The sequence below is a fragment of the Schistocerca cancellata genome, unplaced genomic scaffold, assembly GCF_023864275.1.
Source record: "Schistocerca cancellata isolate TAMUIC-IGC-003103 unplaced genomic scaffold, iqSchCanc2.1 HiC_scaffold_1114, whole genome shotgun sequence".
Classification (NCBI taxonomy): Eukaryota; Metazoa; Arthropoda; class Insecta; order Orthoptera; family Acrididae; genus Schistocerca; species Schistocerca cancellata.
Window position 1 is genome coordinate 374,087 of NW_026047113.1, and position 12,690 is coordinate 386,776.

Below are 12,690 nucleotides of genomic sequence, written 5' to 3' on the forward strand. Positions count from 1 at the left end.
CACTCTGCTGGGACGCCGGGCGCGCCTCCCCGCGCCGTCCTCGAGGAACTGGCGGTTGCGGAAGGAAGCGCTTTCGTCAAATGCGGCCGAAAACTAACATTTTGTGTGTTGGGAGAAAAGCCGAACGCGAATTCTGCCGTGCTCCTACATTAGATGAGCGCCAACGGCCATACCATGATGAATACACAGGTTCTCATCCGATCACCGAAGTTAAGCATCATCGGGCACGGCTAGTACTTCTATGGGTGACCGCCTGGGAAACCCGGGTGCTGTTGGCTCCCTTCCTGTTTTTTTTTTGTCATGTCGCCAGCCCAATTTTCAAACTACCTTTCTGTTGTGACAAAGATGCTTCCTTAAGCCTTTTAAACTACTGTAATGGTACGAAAATGCAGTAATTAACTCAGTTTGAGGGAGAATGTGCTAACCAAGTTTGCCAAGAAGACTTTGAAAACGACAAAACACTACGAATCGGCAGGTGATTTCTGAAATACGTCACCGCCTATTGTTGTGTAGGAGTGTAGAGTTCCAAATTTGATTTGTAACCACGAATTTATTCCTTAGTCGTCTCGTCTCGTCTCGTCTCGTCCCGCAGACGTTTGTCGTGCTTGCGCTGTCATATGGACCACGACCCGAGCGGCAGCGAGCGGCAGTCGAGCAAAGTCGGGACAAGTCGGGACGGGGACAGGGACAGGGATGGGAATGGTGCGAATGCACTGCAAACTACGCAGACACCTGGTGTGAGAAGAGGCGAGGCGAGGCGAGGAAGCCCACATCGCTACCAGTGGGCCCTCCAGCACGACACTGCCACACACCGCACAGGCCCTCCGCTGAACACCAGGGACAAGATGCGTCCTCCGCTAGTGTCGAAGGCTACACGCGCCCAGCGAATGACAGGGGGTGCAACGAGCAGCAGTGCGTCTCACACACGCGGCGGTGCGCCCGCCAATTCGGCCGTCACTCTGCTGGGACGCCGGGCGCGCCTTCCCGCGCCGTCCTCGAGGAACTGGCGGTTGCGGAAGGAAGCGCTTTCGTCAAATGCGGCCGAAAACTAACATTTTGTGTGTTGGGAGAAAAGCCGAACGCGAATTCTGCCGTGCTCCTACATTAGATGAGCGCCAACGGCCATACCATGATGAATACACAGGTTCTCGTCCGATCACCGAAGTTAAGCATCATCGGGCACGGCTAGTACTTGGATGGGTGACCGCCTGGGAAACCCGGGTGCTGTTGGCTCCCTTCCTGTTTTTTTTTTTCTCATGTCGCCAGCCCAATTTTCAAACTACCTTTCTGTTGTGACAAAGATGCTTCCTTAAGCCTTTTAAACTACTGTAATGGTACGAAAATGCAGTAATTAACTCAGTTTGAGGGAGAATGTGCTAACCAAGTTTGCCAAGAAGACTTTGAAAACGACAAAACACTACGAATCGGCAGGTGATTTCTGAAATACGTCACCGCCTATTGTTGTGTAGGAGTGTAGAGTTCCAAATTTGACTTGTAACCACGAATTTATTCCTTAGTCGTCTCGTCTCGTCTCGTCTCGTCTCGTCCCGCAGACGTTTGTCGTGCTTGCGCTGTCATATGGACCACGACCCGAGCGGCAGCGAGCGGCAGTCGAGCAAAGTCGGGACAAGTCGGGACGGGGACAGGGACAGGGATAGGAATGGTGCGAATGCACTGCAAACTACGCAGACACCTGGTGTGAGGCGAGGCGAGGCGAGGCGAGGAAGCCCACATCGCTACCAGTGGGCCCTCCAGCACGACACTGCCACAACCCGCACAGGCCCTCCGCTGAACACCAGGGACAAGATTCGTCCTCCGCTAGTGTCGAAGGCTGCACGCACCCAGCGAATGACAGGGGGTGCAACGAGCAGCAGTGCGTCTCACACACGCGGCGGTGCGCCCGCCAATTCGGCCGTCACTCTGCTGGGACGCCGGGCGCGCCTCCCCGCGCCGTCCTCGAGGAACTGGCGGTTGCGGAAGGAAGCGCTTTCGTCAAATGCGGCCGAAAACTAACATTTTGTGTGTTGGGAGAAAAGCCGAACGCGAATTCTGCCGTGCTCCTACATTAGACGAGCGCCAACGGCCATACCATGATGAATACACCGGTTCTCGTCCGATCACCGAAGTTAAGCATCATCGGGCCCGGCTAGTACTTGGATGGGTGACCGCCTGGGGAAACCCGGGTGCTGTTGGCTCCCTTCCCGTTTTTTTTTTTGTTATGTCGCCAGCCCAATTTTCAAACTACGTTTCTGTTGTGACAAAGATGCTTCCTTAAGCCTTTTAAACTACTGTAATGGTACGAAAATGCAGTAATTAATTCAGTTTGAGGGAGAATGTGCTAACCAAGTTTGCCAAGAAGACTTTAAAAACGACAAAACAGTACGAATTGGCAGGTGATTTCTGTAATACGTCACCGCCTATTGTTGTGTAGGAATGTAGAGTTCCAAATTGGATTTGTAACCACGAATTTATTCCTTAGTCGTCTCGTCTCGTCTCGTCTCGTCCCGCAGACGTTTGTCGTGCTTGCGCTGTCATATGGACCACGACCCGAGCGGCAGCGAGCGGCAGTCGAGCAAAGTCGGGACAAGTCGGGACGGGGACAGGGACAGGGATAGGAATGGTGCGAATGCACTGCAAACTACGCAGACACCTGGTGTGAGGCGAGGCGAGGCGTGGCGAGGCGAGGCGAGGAAGCCCACATCGCTACCAGTGGGCCCTCCAGCACGACACTGCCACACCCCGCACAGGCCCTCCGCTGAACACCAGGGACAAGATGCGTCCTCCGCTAGTGTCGAAGGCTACACGCGCCCAGCGAATGACAGGGGGTGCAACGAGCAGCAGTGCGTCTCACACACGCGGCGGTGCGCCCGCCAATTCGGCCGTCACTCTGCTGGGACGCCGGGCGCGCCTCCCCGCGCCGTCCTCGAGGAACTGGCGGTTGCGGAAGGAAGCGCTTTCGTCAAATGCGGCCGAAAACTAACATTTTGTGTGTTGGGAGAAAAGCCGAACGCGAATTCTGCCGTGCTCCTACATTAGATGAGCGCCAACGGCCATACCATGATGAATACACAGGTTCTCGTCCGATCACCGAAGTTAAGCATCATCGGGCACGGCTAGTACTTCTATGGGTGACCGCCTGGGAAACCCGGGTGCTGTTGGCTCCCTTCCTGTTTTTTTTTTGTCATGTCGCCAGCCCAATTTTCAAACTACCTTTCTGTTGTGACAAAGATGCTTCCTTAAGCCTTTTAAACTACTGTAATGGTACGAAAATGCAGTAATTAACTCAGTTTGTGGGAGAATGTGCTAACCAAGTTTGCCAAGAAGACTTTGAAAACGACAAAACACTACGAATCGGCAGGTGATTTCTGAAATACGTCACCGCCTATTGTTGTGTAGGAGTGTAGAGTTCCAAATTTGATTTGTAACCACGAATTTATTCCTTAGTCGTCTCGTCTCGTCTCGTCTCGTCCCGCAGACGTTTGTCGTGCTTGCGCTGTCATATGGACCACGACCCGAGCGGCAGCGAGCGGCAGTCGAGCAAAGTCGGGACAAGTCGGGACGGGGACAGGGACAGGGATGGGAATGGTGCGAATGCACTGCAAACTACGCAGACACCTGGTGTGAGAAGAGGCGAGGCGAGGCGAGGAAGCCCACATCGCTACCAGTGGGCCCTCCAGCACGACACTGCCACACCCCGCACAGGCCCTCCGCTGAACACCAGGGACAAGATGCGTCCTCCGCTAGTGTCGAAGGCTACACGCGCCCAGCGAATGACAGGGGGTGCAACGAGCAGCAGTGCGTCTCACACACGCGGCGGTGCGCCCGCCAATTCGGCCGTCACTCTGCTGGGACGCCGGGCGCGCCTCCCCGCGCCGTCCTCGAGGAACTGGCGGTTGCGGAAGGAAGCGCTTTCGTCAAATGCGGCCGAAAACTAACATTTTGTGTGTTGGGAGAAAAGCCGAACGCGAATTCTGCCGTGCTCCTACATTAGATGAGCGCCAACGGCCATACCATGATGAATACACAGGTTCTCGTCCGATCACCGAAGTTAAGCATCATCGGGCACGGCTAGTACTTGGATGGGTGACCGCCTGGGAAACCCGGGTGCTGTTGGCTCCCTTCCTGTTTTTTTTTTTGTCATGTCGCCAGCCCAATTTTCAAACTACCTTTCTGTTGTGACAAAGATGCTTCCTTAAGCCTTTTAAACTACTGTAATGGTACGAAAATGCAGTAATTAACTCAGTTTGAGGGAGAATGTGCTAACCAAGTTTGCCAAGAAGACTTTGAAAACGACAAAACACTACGAATCGGCAGGTGATTTCTGAAATACGTCACCGCCTATTGTTGTGTAGGAGTGTAGAGTTCCAAATTTGATTTGTAACCACGAATTTATTCCTTAGTCGTCTCGTCTCGTCTCGTCTCGTCTCGTCCCGCAGACGTTTGTCGTGCTTGCGCTGTCATATGGACCACGACCCGAGCGGCAGCGAGCGGCAGTCGAGCAAAGTCGGGACAAGTCGGGACGGGGACAGGGACAGGGATAGGAATGGTGCGAATGCACTGCAAACTACGCAGACACCTGGTGTGAGAAGAGGCGAGGCGAGGCGAGGAAGCCCACATCGCTACCAGTGGGCCCTCCAGCACGACACTGCCACACCCCGCACAGGCCCTCCGCTGAACACCAGGGACAAGATGCGTCCTCCGCTAGTGTCGAAGGCTACACGCGTCCAGCGAATGACAGGGGGTGCAACGAGCAGCAGTGCGTCTCACACACGCGGCGGTGCGCCCGCCAATTAGGCCGTCACTCTGCTGGGACGCCGGGCGCTCCTCCCCGCGCCGTCCTCGAGGAACTGGCGGTTGCGGAAGGAAGCGCTTTCGTCAAATGCGGCCGAAAACTAACATTTTGTGTGTTGGGAGAAAAGCCGAACGCGAATTCTGCCGTGCTCCTACATTAGATGAGCGCCAACGGCCATACCATGATGAATACACAGGTTCTCGTCCGATCACCGAAGTTAAGCATCATCGGGCACGGCTAGTACTTGGATGGGTGACCGCCTGGGAAACCCGGGTGCTGTTGGCTCCCTTCCTGTTTTTTTTTTGTCATGTCGCCAGCCCAATTTTCAAACTACCTTTCTGTTGTGACAAAGATGCTTCCTTAAGCCTTTTAAACTACTGTAATGGTACGAAAATGCAGTAATTAACTCAGTTTGAGGGAGAATGTGCTAACCAAGTTTGCCAAGAAGACTTTGAAAACGACAAAACACTACGAATCGGCAGGTGATTTCTGAAATACGTCACCGCCTATTCTTGTGTAGGAGTGTAGAGTTCCAAATTTGATTTGTAACCACGAATTTATTCCTTAGTCGTCTCGTCTCGTCTCGTCTCGTCTCGTCCCGCAGACGTTTGTCGTGCTTGCGCTGTCATATGGACCACGACCCGAGCGGCAGCGAGCGGCAGTCGAGCAAAGTCGGGACAAGTCGGGACGGGGACAGGGACAGGGATAGGAATGGTGCGAATGCACTGCAAACTACGCAGACACCTGGTGTGAGGCGAGGCGAGCCGAGGCGAGGCGAGGCGAGGCGAAGCGAGGAAGCCCACATCGCTACCAGTGGGCCCTCCAGCACGACATTGCCACACCCCGCACAGGCCCTCCGCTGAACACCAGGGACAAGGTGCGTCCTCCGCTAGTGTCGAAGGCTGCACGCGCCCAGCGAATGACAGGGGGTGCAACGAGCAGCAGTGCGTCTCACACACGCGGCGGTGCGCCCGCCAATTCGGCCGTCACTCTGCTGGGACGCCGGGCGCGCCTCCCCGCGCCGTCCTCGAGGAACTGGCAGTTGCGGAAGGAAGCGCTTTCGTCAAATGCGGCCGAAAACTAACATTTTGTGTGTTGGGAGAAAAGCCGAACGCGAATTCTGCCGTGCTCCTACATTAGATGAGCGCCAACGGCCATACCATGATGAATACACAGGTTCTCGTCCGATCACCGAAGTTAAGCATCATCGGGCACGGCTAGTACTTGGATGGGTGACCGCCTGGGAAACCCGGGTGCTGTTGGCTCCCTTCCTGTTTTTTTTTTGTCATGTCGCCAGCCCAATTTTCAAACTACCTTTCTGTTGTGACAAAGATGCTTCCTTAAGCCTTTTAAACTACTGTAATGGTACGAAAATGCAGTAATTAACTCAGTTTGAGGGAGAATGTGCTAACCAAGTTTGCCAAGAAGACGTTGAAAACGACAAAACACTACGAATCGGCAGGTGATTTCTGAAATACGTCACCGCCTATTGTTGTGTAGGAGTGTAGAGTTCCAAATTTGATTTGTAACCACGAATTTATTCCTTAGTCGTCTCGTCTCGTCTCGTCTCGTCTCGTCCCGCAGACGTTTGTCGTGCTTGCGCTGTCATATGGACCACGACCCGAGCGGCAGCGAGCGGCAGTCGAGCAAAGTCGGGACAAGTCGGGACGGGGACAGGGACAGGGATAGGAATGGTGCGAATGCACTGCAAACTACGCAGACACCTGGTGTGAGGCGAGGCGAGCCGAGGCGAGGCGAGGCGAGGCGAAGCGAGGAAGCCCACATCGCTACCAGTGGGCCCTCCAGCACGACATTGCCACACCCCGCACAGGCCCTCCGCTGAACACCAGGGACAAGGTGCGTCCTCCGCTAGTGTCGAAGGCTGCACGCGCCCAGCGAATGACAGGGGGTGCAACGAGCAGCAGTGCGTCTCACACACGCGGCGGTGCGCCCGCCAATTCGGCCGTCACTCTGCTGGGACGCCGGGCGCGCCTCCCCGCGCCGTCCTCGAGGAACTGGCAGTTGCGGAAGGAAGCGCTTTCGTCAAATGCGGCCGAAAACTAACATTTTGTGTGTTGGGAGAAAAGCCGAACGCGAATTCTGCCGTGCTCCTACATTAGATGAGCGCCAACGGCCATACCATGATGAATACACAGGTTCTCGTCCGATCACCGAAGTTAAGCATCATCGGGCACGGCTAGTACTTGGATGGGTGACCGCCTGGGAAACCCGGGTGCTGTTGGCTCCCTTCCTGTTTTTTTTTTGTCATGTCGCCAGCCCAATTTTCAAACTACCTTTCTGTTGTGACAAAGATGCTTCCTTAAGCCTTTTAAACTACTGTAATGGTACGAAAATGCAGTAATTAACTCAGTTTGAGGGAGAATGTGCTAACCAAGTTTGCCAAGAAGACTTTGAAAACGACAAAACACTACGAATCGGCAGGTGATTTCTGAAATACGTCACCGCCTATAGTTGTGTAGGAGTGTAGAGTTCCAAATTTGATTTGTAACCACGAATTTATTCCTTAGTCGTCTCGTCTCGTCTCGTCTCGTCTCGTCCCGCAGACGTTTGTCGTGCTTGCGCTGTCATATGGACCACGACCCGAGCGGCAGCGAGCGGCAGTCGAGCAAAGTCGGGACAAGTCGGGACGGGGACAGGGACAGGGATAGGAATGGTGCGAATGCACTGCAAACTACGCAGACACCTGGTGTGAGAAGAGGCGAGGCGAGGCGAGGAAGCCCACATCGCTACCAGTGGGCCCTCCAGCACGACACTGCCACACCCCGCACAGGCCCTCCGCTGAACACCAGGGACAAGATGCGTCCTCCGCTAGTGTCGAAGGCTACACGCGCCCAGCGAATGACAGGGGGTGCAACGAGCAGCAGTGCGTCTCACACACGCGGCGGTGCGCCCGCCAATTAGGCCGTCACTCTGCTGGGACGCCGGGCGCGCCTCCCCGCGCCGTCCTCGAGGAACTGGCGGTTGCGGAAGGAAGCGCTTTCGTCAAATGCGGCCGAAAACTAACATTTTGTGTGTTGGGAGAAAAGCCGAACGCGAATTCTGCCGTGCTCCTACATTAGATGAGCGCCAACGCCATACCATGATGAATACACAGGTTCTCGTCCGATCACCGAAGTTAAGCATCATCGGGCACGGCTAGTACTTGGATGGGTGACCGCCTGGGAAACCCGGGTGCTGTTGGCTCCCTTCCTGTTTTTTTTTTGTCATGTCGCCAGCCCAATTTTCAAACTACCTTTCTGTTGTGACAAAGATGCTTCCTTAAGCCTTTTAAACTACTGTAATGGTACGAAAATGCAGTAATTAACTCAGTTTGAGGGAGAATGTGCTAACCAAGTTTGCCAAGAAGACTTTGAAAACGACAAAACACTACGAATCGGCAGGTGATTTCTGAAATACGTCACCGCCTATTGTTGTGTAGGAGTGTAGAGTTCCAAATTTGATTTGTAACCACGAATTTATTCCTTAGTCGTCTCGTCTCGTCTCGTCTCGTCTCGTCCCGCAGACGTTTGTCGTGCTTGCGCTGTCATATGGACCACGACCCGAGCGGCAGCGAGCGGCAGTCGAGCAAAGTCGGGACAAGTCGGGACGGGGACAGGGACAGGGATAGGAATGGTGCGAATGCACTGCAAACTACGCAGACACCTGGTGTGAGGCGAGGCGAGGCGTGGCGAGGCGAGGCGAGGAAGCCCACATCGCTACCAGTGGGCCCTCCAGCACGACACTGCCACACCCCGCACAGGCCCTCCGCTGAACACCAGGGACAAGATGCGTCCTCCGCTAGTGTCGAAGGCTACACGCGCCCAGCGAATGACAGGGGGTGCAACGAGCAGCAGTGCGTCTCACACACGCGGCGGTGCGCCCGCCAATTCGGCCGTCACTCTGCTGGGACGCCGGGCGCGCCTCCCCGCGCCGTCCTCGAGGAACTGGCGGTTGCGGAAGGAAGCGCTTTCGTCAAATGCGGCCGAAAACTAACATTTTGTGTGTTGGGAGAAAAGCCGAACGCGAATTCTGCCGTGCTCCTACATTAGATGAGCGCCAACGGCCATACCATGATGAATACACAGGTTCTCGTCCGATCACCGAAGTTAAGCATCATCGGGCACGGCTAGTACTTGGATGGGTGACCGCCTGGGAAACCCGGGTGCTGTTGGCTCCCTTCCTGTTTTTTTTTTGTCATGTCGCCAGCCCAATTTTCAAACTACCTTTCTGTTGTGACAAAGATGCTTCCTTAAGCCTTTTAAACTACTGTAATGGTACGAAAATGCAGTAATTAACTCAGTTTGAGGGAGAATGTGCTAACCAAGTTTGCCAAGAAGACTTTGAAAACGACAAAACACTACGAATCGGCAGGTGATTTCTGAAATACGTCACCGCCTATTGTTGTGTAGGAGTGTAGAGTTCCAAATTTGATTTGTAACCACGAATTTATTCCTTAGTCGTCTCGTCTCGTCTCGTCTCGTCTCGTCCCGCAGACGTTTGTCGTGCTTGCGCTGTCATATGGACCACGACCCGAGCGGCAGCGAGCGGCAGTCGGGACAAGTCGGGACGGGGACAGGGACAGGGATAGGAATGGTGCGAATGCACTGCAAACTACGCAGACACCTGGTGTGAGGCGAGGCGAGGCGAGGCGAGGCGAGGAAGCCCACATCGCTACCAGTGGGCCCTCCAGCACGACACTGCCACACCCCGCACAGGCCCTCCGCTGAACACCAGGGACAAGATTCGTCCTCCGCTAGTGTCGAAGGCTGCACGCACCCAGCGAATGACAGGGGGTGCAACGAGCAGCAGTGCGTCTCACACACGCGGCGGTGCGCCCGCCAATTCGGCCGTCACTCTGCTGGGACGCCGGGCGCGCCTCCCCGCGCCGTCCTCGAGGAACTGGCGGTTGCGGAAGGAAGCGCTTTCGTCAAATGCGGCCGAAAACTAACATTTTGTGTGTTGTGAGAAAAGCCGAACGCGAATTCTGCCGTGCTCCTACATTAGATGAGCGCCAACGGCCATACCATGATGAATACACCGGTTCTCGTCCGATCACCGAAGTTAAGCATCATCGGGCCCGGCTAGTACTTGGATGGGTGACCGCCTGGGGAAACCCGGGTGCTGTTGGCTCCCTTCCCGTTTTTTTTTTTGTTATGTCGCCAGCCCAATTTTCAAACTACGTTTCTGTTGTGACAAAGATGCTTCCTTAAGCCTTTTAAACTACTGTAATGGTACGAAAATGCAGTAATTAATTCAGTTTGAGGGAGAATGTGCTAACCAAGTTTGCCAAGAAGACTTTGAAAACGACAAAACAGTACGAATTGGCAGGTCATTTCTGTAATACGTCACCGCCTATTGTTGTGTAGGAATGTAGAGTTCCAAATTTGATTTGTAACCACGAATTTATTCCTTAGTCGTCTCGTCTCGTCTCGTCTCGTCCCGCAGACGTTTGTCGTGCTTGCGCTGTCATATGGACCACGACCCGAGCGGCAGCGAGCGGCAGTCGAGCAAAGTCGGGACAAGTCGGGACGGGGACAGGGACAGGGATAGGAATGGTGCGAATGCACTGCAAACTACGCAGACACCTGGTGTGAGAAGAGGCGAGGCGAGGCGAGGCGAGGCGAGGAAGCCCACATCGCTAACAGTGGGCCCTCCAGCACGACACTGCCACACCCCGCACAGGCCCTCCGCTGAACACCAGGGACAAGATGCGTCCTCCGCTAGTGTCGAAGGCTGCACGCGCCCAGCGAATGACAGGGGGTGCAACGAGCAGCAGTGCGTCTCACACACGCGGCGGTGCGCCCGCCAATTCGGCCGTCACTCTGCTGGGACGCCGGGCGCGCCTCCTTGCGTCGTCCTCGAGGAACTGGCGGTTGCGGAAGGAAGCGCTTTCGTCAAATGCGGCCGAAAACTAACATTTTGTGTGTTGGGAGAAAAGCCGAACGCGAATTCTGCCGTGCTCCTACATTAGATGAGCGCCAACGGCCATACCATGATGAATACACAGGTTCTCGTCCGATCACCGAAGTTAAGCATCATCGGGCACGGCTAGTACTTGGATGGGTGACCGCCTGGGAAACCCGGGTGCTGTTGGCTCCCTTCCTGTTTTTTTTTGTCATGTCGCCAGCCCAATTTTCAAACTACCTTTCTGTTGTGACAAAGATGCTTCCTTAAGCCTTTTAAACTACTGTAATGGTACGAAAATGCAGTAATTAACTCAGTTTGAGGGAGAATGTGCTAACCAAGTTTGCCAAGAAGACTTTGAAAACGACAAAACACTACGAATCGGCAGGTGATTTCTGAAATACGTCACCGCCTATTGTTGTGTAGGAGTGTAGAGTTCCAAATTTGATTTGTAACCACGAATTTATTCCTTAGTCGTCTCGTCTCGTCTCGTCTCGTCTCGTCCCGCAGACGTTTGTCGTGCTTGCGCTGTCATATGGACCACGACCCGAGCGGCAGCGAGCGGCAGTCGAGCAAAGTCGGGACAAGTCGGGACGGGGACAGGGACAGGGATAGGAATGGTGCGAATGCACTGCAAACTACGCAGACACCTGGTGTGAGGCGAGGCGAGGCGAGGCGAGGCGAGGCGAGGAAGCCCACATCGCTACCAGTGGGCCCTCCAGCACGACACTGCCACACCCCGCACAGGCCCTCCGCTGAACACCAGGGACAAGATGCGTCCTCCGCTAGTGTCGAAGGCTACACGCGCCCAGCGAATGACAGGGGGTGCAACGAGCAGCAGTGCGTCTCACACACGCGGCGGTGCGCCCGCCAATTCGGCCGTCACTCTGCTGGGACGCCGGGCGCGCCTCCCCGCGCCGTCCTCGAGGAACTGGCGGTTGCGGAAGGAAGCGCTTTCGTCAAATGCGGCCGAAAACTAACATTTTGTGTGTTGGGAGAAAAGCCGAACGCGAATTCTGCCGTGCTCCTATATTAGATGAGCGCCAACGGCCATACCATGATGAATACACAGGTTCTCGTCCGATCACCGAAGTTAAGCATCATCGGGCACGGCTAGTACTTGGATGGGTGACCGCCTGGGAAACCCGGGTGCTGTTGGCTCCCTTCCTGTTTTTTTTTGTCATGTCGCCAGCCCAATTTTCAAACTACCTTTCTGTTGTGACAAAGATGCTTCCTTAAGCCTTTTAAACTACTGTAATGGTACGAAAATGCAGTAATTAACTCAGTTTGAGGGAGAATGTGCTAACCAAGTTTGCCAAGAAGACTTTGAAAACGACAAAACACTACGAATCGGCAGGTGATTTCTGAAATACGTCACCGCCTATTGTTGTGTAGGAGTGTAGAGTTCCAAATTTGATTTGTAACCACGAATTTATTCCTTAGTCGTCTCGTCTCGTCTCGTCTCGTCTCGTCCCGCAGACGTTTGTCGTGCTTGCGCTGTCATATGGACCACGACCCGAGCGGCAGCGAGCGGCAGTCGAGCAAAGTCGGGACAAGTCGGGACGGGGACAGGGACAGGGATAGGAATGGTGCGAATGCACTGCAAACTACGCAGACACCTGGTGTGAGAAGAGGCGAGGCGAGGCGAGGAAGCCCACATCGCTACCAGTGGGCCCTCCAGCACGACACTGCCACACCCCGCACAGGCCCTCCGCTGAACACCAGGGACAAGATGCGTCCTCCGCTAGTGTCGAAGGCTACACGCGCCCAGCGAATGACAGGGGGTGCAACGAGCAGCAGTGCGTCTCACACACGCGGCGGTGCGCCCGCCAATTCGGCCGTCACTCTGCTGGGACGCCGGGCGCGCCTCCCCGCGCCGTCCTCGAGGAACTGGCGGTTGCGGAAGGAAGCGCTTTCGTCAAATGCGGCCGAAAACTAACATTTTGTGTGTTGGGAGAAAAGCCGAACGCGAATTCTGCCGTGCTCCTATATTA

The 12,690-nt window shown here is 54.9% G+C and overlaps 12 non-coding genes and 1 pseudogene across 12 annotated transcripts; all 13 read left to right on the forward strand.

Annotated features, from left to right (window-relative positions):
- Window positions 1-159: 159 nt before the first annotated feature.
- LOC126158928 (5S ribosomal RNA) lies at window positions 160-278 on the forward strand. Its single transcript, XR_007533902.1, has one exon. It is a non-coding gene; the product is annotated as a 5S ribosomal RNA (ribosomal RNA).
- An 836-nt stretch (window positions 279-1,114) lies between these two features.
- Window positions 1,115-1,233, forward strand: LOC126158868 (5S ribosomal RNA). The gene has a single exon (XR_007533845.1). It is a non-coding gene; the product is annotated as a 5S ribosomal RNA (ribosomal RNA).
- Window positions 1,234-2,075: 842 nt separating this feature from the next.
- On the forward strand, window positions 2,076-2,195 carry LOC126158606 (5S ribosomal RNA). The gene has a single exon (XR_007533599.1). It is a non-coding gene; the product is annotated as a 5S ribosomal RNA (ribosomal RNA).
- An 847-nt stretch (window positions 2,196-3,042) lies between these two features.
- Window positions 3,043-3,161, forward strand: LOC126158946 (5S ribosomal RNA). Its single transcript, XR_007533919.1, has one exon. It is a non-coding gene; the product is annotated as a 5S ribosomal RNA (ribosomal RNA).
- Window positions 3,162-3,997: 836 nt separating this feature from the next.
- On the forward strand, window positions 3,998-4,116 carry LOC126158869 (5S ribosomal RNA). Its single transcript, XR_007533846.1, has one exon. It is a non-coding gene; the product is annotated as a 5S ribosomal RNA (ribosomal RNA).
- Window positions 4,117-4,958: 842 nt separating this feature from the next.
- LOC126158870 (5S ribosomal RNA) lies at window positions 4,959-5,077 on the forward strand. Its single transcript, XR_007533847.1, has one exon. It is a non-coding gene; the product is annotated as a 5S ribosomal RNA (ribosomal RNA).
- An 861-nt stretch (window positions 5,078-5,938) lies between these two features.
- Window positions 5,939-6,057, forward strand: LOC126158871 (5S ribosomal RNA). The gene has a single exon (XR_007533848.1). It is a non-coding gene; the product is annotated as a 5S ribosomal RNA (ribosomal RNA).
- An 861-nt stretch (window positions 6,058-6,918) lies between these two features.
- Window positions 6,919-7,037, forward strand: LOC126158872 (5S ribosomal RNA). The gene has a single exon (XR_007533849.1). It is a non-coding gene; the product is annotated as a 5S ribosomal RNA (ribosomal RNA).
- An 841-nt stretch (window positions 7,038-7,878) lies between these two features.
- Window positions 7,879-7,996, forward strand: LOC126158995 (5S ribosomal RNA; annotated as a pseudogene).
- Window positions 7,997-8,847: 851 nt separating this feature from the next.
- LOC126158873 (5S ribosomal RNA) lies at window positions 8,848-8,966 on the forward strand. The gene has a single exon (XR_007533850.1). It is a non-coding gene; the product is annotated as a 5S ribosomal RNA (ribosomal RNA).
- Window positions 8,967-9,802: 836 nt separating this feature from the next.
- Window positions 9,803-9,922, forward strand: LOC126158607 (5S ribosomal RNA). The gene has a single exon (XR_007533600.1). It is a non-coding gene; the product is annotated as a 5S ribosomal RNA (ribosomal RNA).
- Window positions 9,923-10,769: 847 nt separating this feature from the next.
- LOC126158874 (5S ribosomal RNA) lies at window positions 10,770-10,888 on the forward strand. Its single transcript, XR_007533851.1, has one exon. It is a non-coding gene; the product is annotated as a 5S ribosomal RNA (ribosomal RNA).
- Window positions 10,889-11,738: 850 nt separating this feature from the next.
- On the forward strand, window positions 11,739-11,857 carry LOC126158876 (5S ribosomal RNA). The gene has a single exon (XR_007533852.1). It is a non-coding gene; the product is annotated as a 5S ribosomal RNA (ribosomal RNA).
- The last annotated feature ends 833 nt before the right edge of the window (window positions 11,858-12,690 follow it).